The sequence below is a fragment of the Sinocyclocheilus rhinocerous genome, unplaced genomic scaffold, assembly GCF_001515625.1.
Source record: "Sinocyclocheilus rhinocerous isolate Xijiao unplaced genomic scaffold, SAMN03320098_v1.1 scaffold3777, whole genome shotgun sequence".
NCBI lineage: Eukaryota > Metazoa > Chordata > Actinopteri > Cypriniformes > Cyprinidae > Sinocyclocheilus > Sinocyclocheilus rhinocerous.
Genome location: NW_015661951.1, coordinates 64,344 through 76,579, shown reverse-complemented (window position 1 = coordinate 76,579; position 12,236 = coordinate 64,344). Strand labels below are relative to the sequence as shown.

Sequence of the window (12,236 nt, the reverse complement as noted above, 5' to 3'; positions counted from 1 at the left end):
TATTTATATCGTTTTTTACCTCTGATGCACTGCAATGTCTAAATGTCGTTTCCTGAGCGCGTCCTGAGTGCGTTCACAACATCCGGCGCGTGACGCGTCTTCTTCTTCTTCTTGCTTTACGGCGGATCGCAGACTTATAAGTGCATTACCGCCACCTATCTCTCAAATGTACCATTGACACTCTATCTACAATCTCAATTGGGAGTGTCAATGGTCCATTTGAGAGATAGGTGGCAGTAATGCACTTATAAGTCTGCGATCTGCCGTAAAGCAAGAAGAAGAAGAAGACGCGAACGCGATCAGGACAGTTCAGACGTTGCAAGAATCAGAGGTAAAAAACGATATAAATACTGCTCAGTTTCTTGCACAGACCGATCGTTTCGTGTCTTTACACATCAATGTATCATCACGAGCCGCAGGGTTTAATTTGGTTTTGTTTGTGTATGTTTTATGACTCTCAAAGCCGTGATTCCCATTCACTTCAATTATAAGACTGACAGACTGCAACAGTTTGAGTTAAAAATCTCTGTTTGTGTTCTACTGAAGAAACAACGCCACCTACATCTTGGATGCCCTGGGGGTAAGCAGATAAACATTAAATTTTCATTTTTGGGTGAACTATCCCTTTAAGATTAATTAAGCGCTCAGGGTTATGATTCATATGATTCTCAATGAGAATATGATTGCACTTGAATAACATACACGTTTAAGAAAATAAAAAATACATATATATTTCAAAACAATAGCAAATACGGTCTTCATCCAAGGTAACTTTAGCCTAAAATATGTTAAGTGGTTAAATATTAAGTGTTAACGATAGTTAACCACATTAATCCTCAAATATTAGCTAATTTTATCTTTTAAAAACAACATTGATATAACTACATATACATGTCTATGTATTTTATAAATATTTCAAAAAAACGCATTTATACTATTTACCAAAAATCGCAGTTCTGTCTGTGCTCCACAGTTGGACATGACTAATTATTGAAGTAACTTTTAAATACGTGTGTAAAAATATCAGACTAACTACTTTTTGAATGTAAAATCTTTTATAAATTTAAAACATAGAAACAAACACATTTACACAAGTTAAAAATTAAACTAAACAATACAAAAGAACAATTTCAAATGAACAGAAACTAAACATTACTACAACTAAATTTAAACTGACTGAATAACTAAACTACTACTACTGAATGTAAATTAACTGAGCTACTAAACTAAATTCAAAATTAACTTTGAAAAACTATAAGCTATTTGTTTTATTTGTCGTGAACACAGTCAACATAAATCACACGTTTCTTTATGTGTTTAATTGTAAGGTTGGTAGGAAGCTGGAGAATCAGGTTGTCCACACTGCTGTGGTAGAGGGTGGCTGGCACATTATATTCTGAAGTCACCACAGAGGAGAGTGAGGCTGCCAGCTTGTTCAGAAACACCTACAATCTCCACCACTACAGTCTGCAACTTCCTCTTTTAGAAATCTGGATTTTAACAAAAAATACAATTTACACTCAGGTTTACATCCCTATAAGAGCACAATGAATGTATGGGCTTATTGATATATCTCCGTGACATTGCACTATAGCAACCATGCAACCAGTAATAAGAATGGTTAATGCTGCAACTGTAATATTAGGTTAATCAGTTTTTATTTGGTGCTTTTAACTTCATGTTAGGGAAGAAACACACCAAGCCGACGTAGACGAGCTAGTGGAGACAAAAGCAGACTGCGGGGTCAGCTCACATCTGCAGCGTCTGGGTCCAAAGTTGATGTTTTTTTTTCTTGTTGAAAAATGTTGGATATTGGCAAAAATCTATCTTGTGCATCCATAGTTCTAGAGAAGCTGCTAATGTGTTTTGCATTATATTTGTGAACCTTGACAGTTGTGTGTCAAAGAATTCAGTTTCCCGTGAAAACTTTCCCAGATGAACGCCTTTAGATGAGTGAGCTCTACCTGATCTCCAAGGTAGAGCTCGCACAAGGCTTCATCCCTCCACAGGGAAACGTCCAGGACCGTTTGGCCACACCTCAGAGACAAGTCCAGGACAGGGACCTGGCATCCTTGCACTTCATCATCCTCACTGCTTGTATCTGCAGAATAAGAGCCTAGCGGTTACGCTGTGTTACAGGTAATTCCGGTTGATTCGCCCTCATTCAAAATGTACAGTTTTGGGGGACTCTAGAAGCATAGTTGAGTTGTCTAGATTTTTTCAGTTTTTTGGTTGACCTGTTCCTTTTTACTAATTTAAATACTGTTATTGTTTCTAGCAATTGGGAAAAATGAAAGATTCTAATGTTGTCAGGATGCTGTAATTTCCAACTTTAAAAATTATCAATATTCGATACGTGAGCCAAAATCATCACAATTAAAAGAACCAAAGACTTAAACTACTTCAGTCTGTGTGCATTGAATTTATTTAATACACGAGTTTCACAATTTGAGTTGAATTACTGAAATAAATGAACTTTTCCACGACATTCTAATTGATTGAGATGCACCTGTAGATACAATGAAATGGTATCAGACTAAATTGTGTTGTCTGAGAGACCCTTTGCATGCATGAACATAACTGTAGAGAGGAATGCAGTGGAACTGGACTGGGAAGTGCTGGATGTGCTGCTCACTGCAGAGCAGACCATATAAAACTGCTTAAAATCAAATCGTTTTTCACCATAACTGACTGAAAAGCTTGAAAAAATTATCTGTGACCTTCATGCACTTTTTGCTGACACTTGGGTATTTTTCTAAGTGTTAAAGTGAGTGACAATGTATTGCCATCTTTTGTGTTTCTGCAGAAGTCAGTCAGTCATGTGGATTTGTAGCTTCATGAGGTCGAGTAAATAAATCTGATTCTGTATTTTCATCTTCATTTAAGCAACAGAGGAATGCAGAATAACTTATTTCTAGATATTCAGTAATGGAAAGAAAATACTCACTTTTTTCCACTTGGCCACTTTGAGTCACTTTTGACTTTTCCATTCATGGAGAATGGTCAATCTCCATATCAACTTTGGCTGCAAAACAGAGAGGCACTTTACTTTTTCAGTAAAGTGAATTGATCCGGAAACTGTATGTTTGTACATTTTAAACTCAAAATCTACTGTTCTACTGAACTCAAAGGAAGATATGTTGAAGAATGTTTGTAATCAAAAAGCTCTGGGGCACCACTGACTTGTATGGAAACAAACATTATGGAAGCCAGTGGTGCCCCAGAACTGTTTGGTTACCAACATTCTTTAAAACATCCTAATGTTTAACACATACATTAATGTAATTTAACAACCTGAATTTCCTCACTCGTCCCTACAACAGAACAAAAATATATGCCTTTATGACAAATGCTTGTAACATTTACAAGCAAGGTTGATGATGACTATGGTGTTGACTGGGATGGACCACATGCCATGGAAGATGCAGACAGCATTTCAATCCCAGATGTAGAGTTACCATGACATCTCACGGCAGGGGAGTTGGCAGGTCTTCCGAACCGAGAAATGCCACTAAATGAGGCAATCGATGCCTACATTAGCACAGTAGTCCAACTGACAGAGATCTTTAGACATTGAACGTTTTGAATATGCATGGACACCACAAACTGCTTTTCCTTTGGTGAGTTTATTTCGACCAATGCCTGAACTACAAAATTTCCTAAGAACATGCATGATGAAATGTATGACAATAAAAAGTGAGAAACAAGTAGTTCCCTTTCGTCCTCTAGGGGTCGCTATGGGGAGCGCCTCGTCGTGACCCGTGTCTGAAGCATACATTGAAAAAACACCAACAACACGTTGGCCGGCGACAGCCATGACGTCACTACCGGTGCGACTATAGTATAAATAGGCGCCGGGAGAACACATCATCCTCTTCTTCATCTTCATTGACTGTTTTGTTTGAAGCATGCATTTCTGTGGTAAGAGCGATCTCTATTCATTCATTATGGCGACCACTAGCAAAGCGTTTAGAGGATGTGTGCATCTGTGTCATCGTTATTTGACATCTGATGACACACGCGATCTATGCGTTGTTTGTTTGGGCAAAGAGCACGCACGCGATGTCCTCGAGGGGGCAATCTGCATGCACTGCGAACGTTTTCCAATAAAATAGCTCCGCTCTCGTTTGTCTCTCTTTTCGAGAAATTTAAAAAAATCTTAGTTCCATCTGCTTTGTTCAGGACCCACCGCTGCTGAGGCACGGAGGAGAATGAGCTCGTAGGGATCGCAGGTGGACCTGGCCGATGAGTTTAAAGAAGGGTTTTCCCTCTCGCGATCGTCAGCTGTGGACGAGAGTGAGCCGATGGAGGATGATGTTATTTCATTAATGCTGGGTTCAGCCCAGGAAGAGCAGGAAATGTCTGAGGAGGGCGAAGAAGCTGAGGCTGAGCCTTCCCAATCCTCCTGCCCTGCGTATGATGAGCTTTTGAAAGTTATGGATCATGCCACGGCGAGGCTTGACTTGCCGTGGAAGTGGGCAAAGAAAGTGACGTCGCGAGGTCGTCTCGATGAGCGTTATCTTTCTGGCCATAACCCTCCAGCTCAGGTGAGCCTTCCTTTTCTTCCTGATCGCCATACAGAGATCAAGAAGGAATGGAAGAGGCCATTTTCCTCACGCATCCATCGATTCCAACATCAGAATCAGAATCAGAATCAGAATGAGCTTCATTGCCAGGTATGTTTACACATACGAGGAATTTGTTTTCGTGACAGAAGCTTCCACAGTGTAACAGAATGACAGTGACAGAACAAAAAACACAGATAATAAAAAATAGAACAAGTAAATAAGGAATTGTGTATTTAATGCACTGGTGGTTGTGTGTATAATCCATCTGCTAGCTTTCTTTGCAGTGTTTTCCGGGACCTGTGTGTTCTGTCCTTTTCTAGGGTAGGTCCTCGGTGAGCACCCCCTCTGTTGGATTAAGAAACCGGGTGCTCGACTTGCAGTGTTTACTTCACTCGTCAATATGATGTCCAGCCGGAATGATAGCCTGGTTTCGGCTTCATTCGGCTCCGTGGGCTGTTCTCGTGGTAGTGTTTAGCAGTGCTCCCCTTTTTATCAAAGGGTTACCTATGAGCACACTACTCCTTTCTGAATTCAGAGTTCTCCTCTCATGTGAGCAGGACCCATTTTGAGATATTTGGTAGAAGTTTCCACGCTACCAGAAAATCTACTAAGGGAACCAGCCTCTCGAGGCTGGCCTCCGGTGTTATTCGAGGAGCCAGTTCGGTGCCCTGAAGCGGATAACCGGCAGGGAACGACCGACCTGACTGCTGTAGAACCCTCACTTGAGGGGGCGAGCTCTCCCGTGCCGTACCGTTGCCGGGCGGCAGCTGGGAATTTTGCTCGTTGGAGCTCACTGAGCCCTGAAGCACCGAGGGTGGCAGGGTTATCAGTGACTCTCCGTGAGGGCACTGAGGAGGATCGGGCACTGTATACTGAGGTGTTATCCTTTCCTCCCCAGGTGGGGCTGCCCTCAGGGGCCTGACGATGTTGGCATCAGGACCGCTTAGTCGAGGTCCTCTTCGACAAAATAACGGTCCGCAGATCCGTCTTTGGTCTAGAAGACCCCGACTGAGAGCGTCGCCCCCACCCCCATTCTTTTTGCGGAGGGGTGCGGGTTGCAATGCTCTGTTTTTGTGACTGGCTGTATGAGGAGCTTGACGGCTGCCCCATGGGCCTGGGAGCGACGAGGGAGGAACCGTTGAAACGCCACCGCTTGCTTTCTTGCCTCCTGAAACCTCTCGACGACAGTGTTAACTGCGTCGCCGAAAGGGCCAGAGGGCGAAAGCGGGGCATCTAGGAGGAAGAATCTGTCCTTATCTTGCATATCGGACAGATTCAACAACAGATGCCACTCTGTGGCCACCATTGCTGCCATTGAACGGCCGATAGCTCTGGCCGTTTTTTGGTGGCTCGGAGGGACAAATGTGTGGCCCGACGCAGTTCAGCTACCAGGTCCTTGAGCAGGTCAGCCTGGTATGCTTGTAACACCGCCATGGTGTGCAAGCATGCGCCAGCCTGACCTGCTGCCGTATAAGCTTTCCCAACCAGACTAGATGTAAGCTTAACAGGCCTGGTGGGAAGCTTCGGGGCCTTCAGGGACGATGCCGAGGATGGGGAGAGATAGCTCGCGAGCGTCTGCTCCACCATTGGCATCGCCCCATATCCCTTCTCATTCAGCCCCACGATATTGGAATAATTTGAGACTGTGGGGCTATAGATACGGGAAGAATATTATCTCGACGCAGCTCGAGTTCCTGAAGGGGAACCATGGTTACATACGTAATCTGAGACGTTTTCTTTGACATTTGTAATTAATTTGTTCTTCACTTAACTCATAAGGTTAACTTCACTTTACTCATAAGAATTTCCACCACTGCAATGAGAGCTCTTTAAAACTTCCTGTCAAGAACATGCATTTTTATAAAAGCAAGAAATGTATGTGAAAAATAATGAAGACAACGAACATGTCATTTAAAATTTTTCCTAAACATCTTCTACATGAACACTTTTAAATATTACAACTCAGACAAGGCCAAAGCCATACCTTGTGGATGAAACTGCGCTCTCATGGCTTGTGTAAATGCAAGAAAGGTTCTGCATCTTGAAGGAAGTTTCAGTGTCGTGAGGCAGGTTGAAGCCACTGGCAGTGATAAGTCAGGTGATACTTCGACACGCAGGTGTTTAGGGAGAACAGCCCAGCCAGTTCAAAACTTCAGCAACTCGCACAGTTCAGCAGGTGATCCTGCATCAGTTTGGGCATAACAATATTTGCATAATTCCTACACATGCAATCATCTGCAACCAAACATCAAACGCACATTAAACGTTTTTTGTTTTTAAAATAAACATTTACAATAGCATATTTTACCTGTTTGAATATATTCATGCAAGAAAGCCGTAACATCACAAGATTGCTCCAGGTTCAAAGGGCCTTCATCTTCATCACTGTCCGGTTCTGGCCAGCTGACTCTCCTAAGTATAATCTAATAGAAAGATAGCAGCACTGAATACAAGCCTTAATATAGGGTTGTAACAATGCAATTCATCTACTGACCTAGTATTTTATTACAAACAACCCCCCTACTGGGCTATATGATTTGATTTTTTTTTTTATATGTACTGTATTACAGAAAATTAAATGATTGATTTAGTGCAATGGCTTCCATACGGTATATTCTTCTAAGCAGAATAGACCAATTACCTCTGGTTCCATCAGCAGTGCAGAAGATCTGGGAAACAGTACTGCAGTTAAACTGGGTCGTTCTTTTATCATTCTCAAAACACCTGTATCTTTGAGTCCTCTCCGCAGCTGAGAGATCTGCTTTTCACGTCAACCAATAACCTAGAAATGATCCACAAACAATACAAATTATTAACGCTATGCAAGTCATGATGAAAGATTGAAGCTTTTGTCCTAACTTAATGTCACGGCTCGGTTCAGGAAACACACCGTGTAAACAAGGGTCTGGGTCCAAGTGCAGGTCTTTATTAACTGCAGGGGTAAACAAAGGTAAAAACAGAAACACAAACAGATCTAAGAATCTGAAAACAGGCTCAGAACACAAACAGGGATATGACACAAAATCGGCAACTTAGTGCTTGCATCAGTCCAGGTAACAACAATTAATAATCCGCCCAGAGTGGCATGGGGAAGGCGCATAAATAGCCCTCAGGATGGGCCACAGCTGTGTGTGAGTGAGTGTGTGCACAGGTGTGTGGAGTCAAGGTAACGGAAACGGAGTCCGGGAGGATGGGAAATGGCGACCTCTGGTGGTGAGAGGGAGAACACCAGACGCCAGACCCTGACACTTAATGGTTATGTGAAGAGGCTTATGTAGAGTTTGAAAAAGTTAACGTACATACCCCACTGCAATTAACACATACTTCCACCTTTATATGATAATATATACATACCCCATGGTGGAGAATGGTTTCTGCCAACCACCTTCTGTTGCTGACTGCTGGCAAGTCCCTGTTGATGACCAGGTTGTTGATTATTATCTATTTCGTTCTGATTCAGTTCATTCTGGCTTTCCAGCTAAAAGGTAAGACTTGAAAGGGTTAAAATGTATACTCTCTCTCTCTCTCTCTATATATATATACACACACATATATATATATATATATATATATATATATATACAGTATATATACATATAAGGGACACAACTTCAATCACATCTGTATCAGGACAGTCCTTCAATTCCAAAACTGGAGTATCATCCTTACTGCCACTTAAAAGGGGGAAGAAAACTAAGTCCTAAGTAGAGTGGACATTCATTAATAAATATATGTCCAATCATTCTTCCCACAACTCTGAACAGATCACCATCCAAGAGTGCTCTGGATGTTGAAGGAACCTTATGATCATCTTCGCCATTGAAGAGCAGCGTTTTGCCACAGTTATCTGAAAAATTCATAACAAGTAAAATGCACTCAGATGAGCATACTTAATCATCCCTTCCTATATTAACTAATAATAATAATAATAATAATAATAAATTTTATTTGTAATGTGCCTTTCTTAATACTCAAAGCGCTACAACGTGTACAAACAAAATAACAAGTCAACCAAAACTACAAATATAAAAAATAAAATCATAGTAATAGTCATAAATTAAAAGCTTCAGTAAAAAGGTACGTCTTAAGAAGTTTCTTAAAACAATCCAAGGAAGCAGCATTCCTAATAAACACAGGTAATGCATTCCATAACTTAGGCGCGTTATAGGAAAAAGCCCTTCCCCCCCATGGTTTTTAATTTACAAGAGGCTGATACAAGGAAAAACAACCAGCAGAGCGGAGAGAGCGAGAAGGTGTGGAAAGAGTTGTTTTTATTTTTTATTCAAGGAACAATAACACACAATATGTTATCAAGAAAACAACATTAAAATAAGAAAAGAAAAAGATAGAAGGACAAATTACAACAAACAAAAAACAGTTGCCAGGGGGAGGAAAGTATAAAACTTCAAAACAAAAATACAAGATATACATACATACATACACTTGTACGTATATATAAAATCAAATAAATATATTGTAAAGTTCACAAACTTTCAAAGTTCTTACAGCTTTCTTATTCACAGAGTCTCTGATACTGTCAATATATATAAATATTTCAAAACCATAAAATTGTTTTTTTTTATTGGTAAATTTACACTTATGAATGTGAAATTTGGTCAATAGAATAAGTAAATTAATTAAGTAAAAGTACTGTTCCTCTTGGTCAGGATAGTCAGTAAAGCCAAAGAGTACATTTTCCCATAGGAGTGAAGAAGGTCTTAAACTTAAACCAAGTATGTACAATACCAAAATAAGTGCAAGGCAGTTTCCTCATACTCATTTAAAAAAATACAATTTACATTTATTCCTTTTTACTTTCAAAGTTCTTACAGCTTTCTTATTCACAGAGTCTCTGATACTGTCAATATATATAAATATTTCAAAACCATAAAATTGTTTTTTTTTATTGGTAAATTTATCTGCCATATGTACATTAACTGACAGTCACCACTGATAAGCTACCACTAAATATTGTAGAAACTTAATTTGCTGTAAAGTTGCTTTGCAACGATTTGTATCGTGAAAAGCGCTATACAAATAAACTTGAATTGAATTGAATTAAAATCAGCATCACCATTTTGTTTTTGTATCTCCGCTCTAAATCCGCTTGCCTTTAGCTTTCAACGTAACTCAGATGTATACCATAGAGATGATCTCTTGAAAGAAACAACACGCTTTTTCAGAGGGGCAACCTCATCCAGAATAGATGCAAAAGCAGCATTATATTGGTCAACCGAGGCCACAACCGGTAAGTCACCAATAGTCAAGTCAAGTCAAGTCAAGTCACCTTTATTTATATAGCGCTTTTAACAATACAGATTGTGTCAAAGCAACTGAACAGCATTAATTAGGAAAATAGTGTGTCAATAATGCAAAATGACAATAGTAAACACAATTTTTTCAGTTAAAGGCAGTTCATCATTGAATTCAGTGATGTCATAATCCAGCACTTGTGATCGATATGATACCTCTTCATTCACTGCTACGAATTGATGGCGGTCAGATAAGTACGATTTGAACCATACTAACCAATAGTAAGACTAAGATGGTCAAGATCAATATCACAAATTTTCCTAAAACAGATAACACGCTCTTTTACAGTCTGCAAGGACGGAGGAATCAAATTGAATGTGAGGAGCTTGTGGTCACTTATACAAACATCAGTACATTCAAGTTGTTCAAGGATTACTCCTGAAGTGCAAACCAGATCTAATGTGTGACCGTGTTTATGCGTTGGAAAGTTAACATGCTGAGTGAGATTAAAACATTCTAGAATGTCCATAAAGCTCACCGTATTAGCGCAATCCACGTTATCAACATGAATGTTTAAATCACCATTTAAAAGAACAACTGGACAGATTGCACTGGCAAGCGTCAGAAACTCAGTAAATTATGAGAAAAACACAGTTAGGTTTGGGAGGACAATAAATATTTAACACCAAAACTGGTGAGAGACCATTCAGTTTAAATGGCAAGCATTCAAATGATGAAAAACAAGGTAATGAAACTTCAGTTAAAACAACATCAGATCAATAAATGACAGCAAAACCACCACCTCTACCAGTGGAACGCGGCCGAGTGTAGCCAGGCAGAACACACATATTTAGATTCAAATAGTCATTTGTCTGATTCCACGTTTCACAGAGGCAGAAAAAGTCCAGTTCTTTGTTCACAACAATGTCACAGATTGAAGCCACTTTGTTGTTTATAGAGCGAGCATTCAGATGTGCAAACCTGATTGTGTCAAGACGGACACCTCCACTGGATGCAGTAGACTTCTGAAGGTAGGAAAAGTTTGCAGGACAAACACATAGATGACGACGATCCAAGCGCCTCTGCGTCCAAACTGAGTTTATTCCGGCACTGCTTACTTGCAAATTCTGGCGGGAGCCTCGATGAACGTATTTTGGCCGGCGGAGGAGATGTAGCGAGCGCAGTGTATCCAGGACACATGTAGCAGGAGACGTAGAATGTTCATACTGAAAAAGTTCCGAAACAGAGTATTGTCGCATGATGAAGTCTGGGTGATCAAAGTAAATCTTGCCGTAAACTCCAAATAAAACCAGAATAAAAGCAAGTAAAATCCAGGAAGGCCGCATATTAGCAGCAGGTAAATGCCAAAAGACGAATAGGAAAAAATCCAAGCGTCAAGAGGCAGCAAAAGTCACCACTCGAGAGACATCAGCCGATCCAACATCAAAACAAAAAACATATTAAAACAAAAAACAATAAATTTTAACGCACTGATGGAGAAGCAGCAACCACATTGTGCCAGCGTCCTCTCACAACAGAAGTCAAAATGCTCAGAGCTAACTATGCTCATAACTATTAAATGTACTAAAAAAAAGCTAAAATGTATTACATCCTGTATGTCTGTATTTCTAACAGTGACTAAAGTGGAGGTCAAGGAAATGGTATGTCCAAGGTCTGTACAGCATTTCAAAATGTTTTCAATTATAACTCACCAATGTCAAGTTCAAATCCATGGTGGAGCTTTTCCATTATCAATGTGGAAAAGTGCCGTTTTACTCAATCCCCTAATGCAGCATCTCCTGTTTTTAATAGAGATTACATACAATTTAATAATCCTCAAATTATTAATGAAAACAAGCAGAGCTACATTGCACCAATAAATACATTAAGTTTTACAGTTAATGGACTTGTCCAATCAACATTTGGATGTTTATAAAAAGCTAACATTTCTCGTTCACGGTATTTTTCACAGCTGTGCAGATCTAGTGTAACAACTAGGTCTGGTTTGTCATCTGTATTCTTTAAGATCTGTCTACGATACATCGGGACAGCTGATTCAAGATCCGGTTCAATCTTCCTCTCTATGAAAACACAGATTAGTGATAACAATTCTTCAAAAAGATATGATTAACTGTGATATAATTAACATCCCTGATAGGTGTCCTGTTGTTTTATAGTATGATAAAAATTATTTGTATGCTAAAAAAGCTAATACAGAGAAAGGCATACTCAATTCGATAGAGACACCTTCAGCTGATGGGCTGGTGCTGGATGAGAAAAGAGTATTGAGTGATGCTGAGGCCCTTTCCTCCCTTTCAGCATTATCCTCTGACATGGTTGCTGCCATTTCTTCCTGTCTTGTACTGCCAGTGCTATCTGATATCACTTTGCCTGACTCATGAAACCTGATATGAC

General features: G+C 39.9%; 1 long non-coding RNA gene across 1 annotated transcript in view; it reads left to right on the top strand.

The window, feature by feature from the left end:
* The first annotated feature begins 9,720 nt into the window (after nucleotides 1-9,720).
* LOC107726978 (uncharacterized) overlaps nucleotides 9,721-12,236 on the top strand; it is a 5,852-nt gene continuing 3,336 nt past the window's right edge. The window contains exons 1-2 of the long non-coding RNA XR_001638314.1: nucleotides 9,721-9,816; nucleotides 10,793-10,794. This is a non-coding gene — a long non-coding RNA (uncharacterized LOC107726978). The remainder of the gene's footprint in view (nucleotides 9,817-10,792; nucleotides 10,795-12,236) is intronic.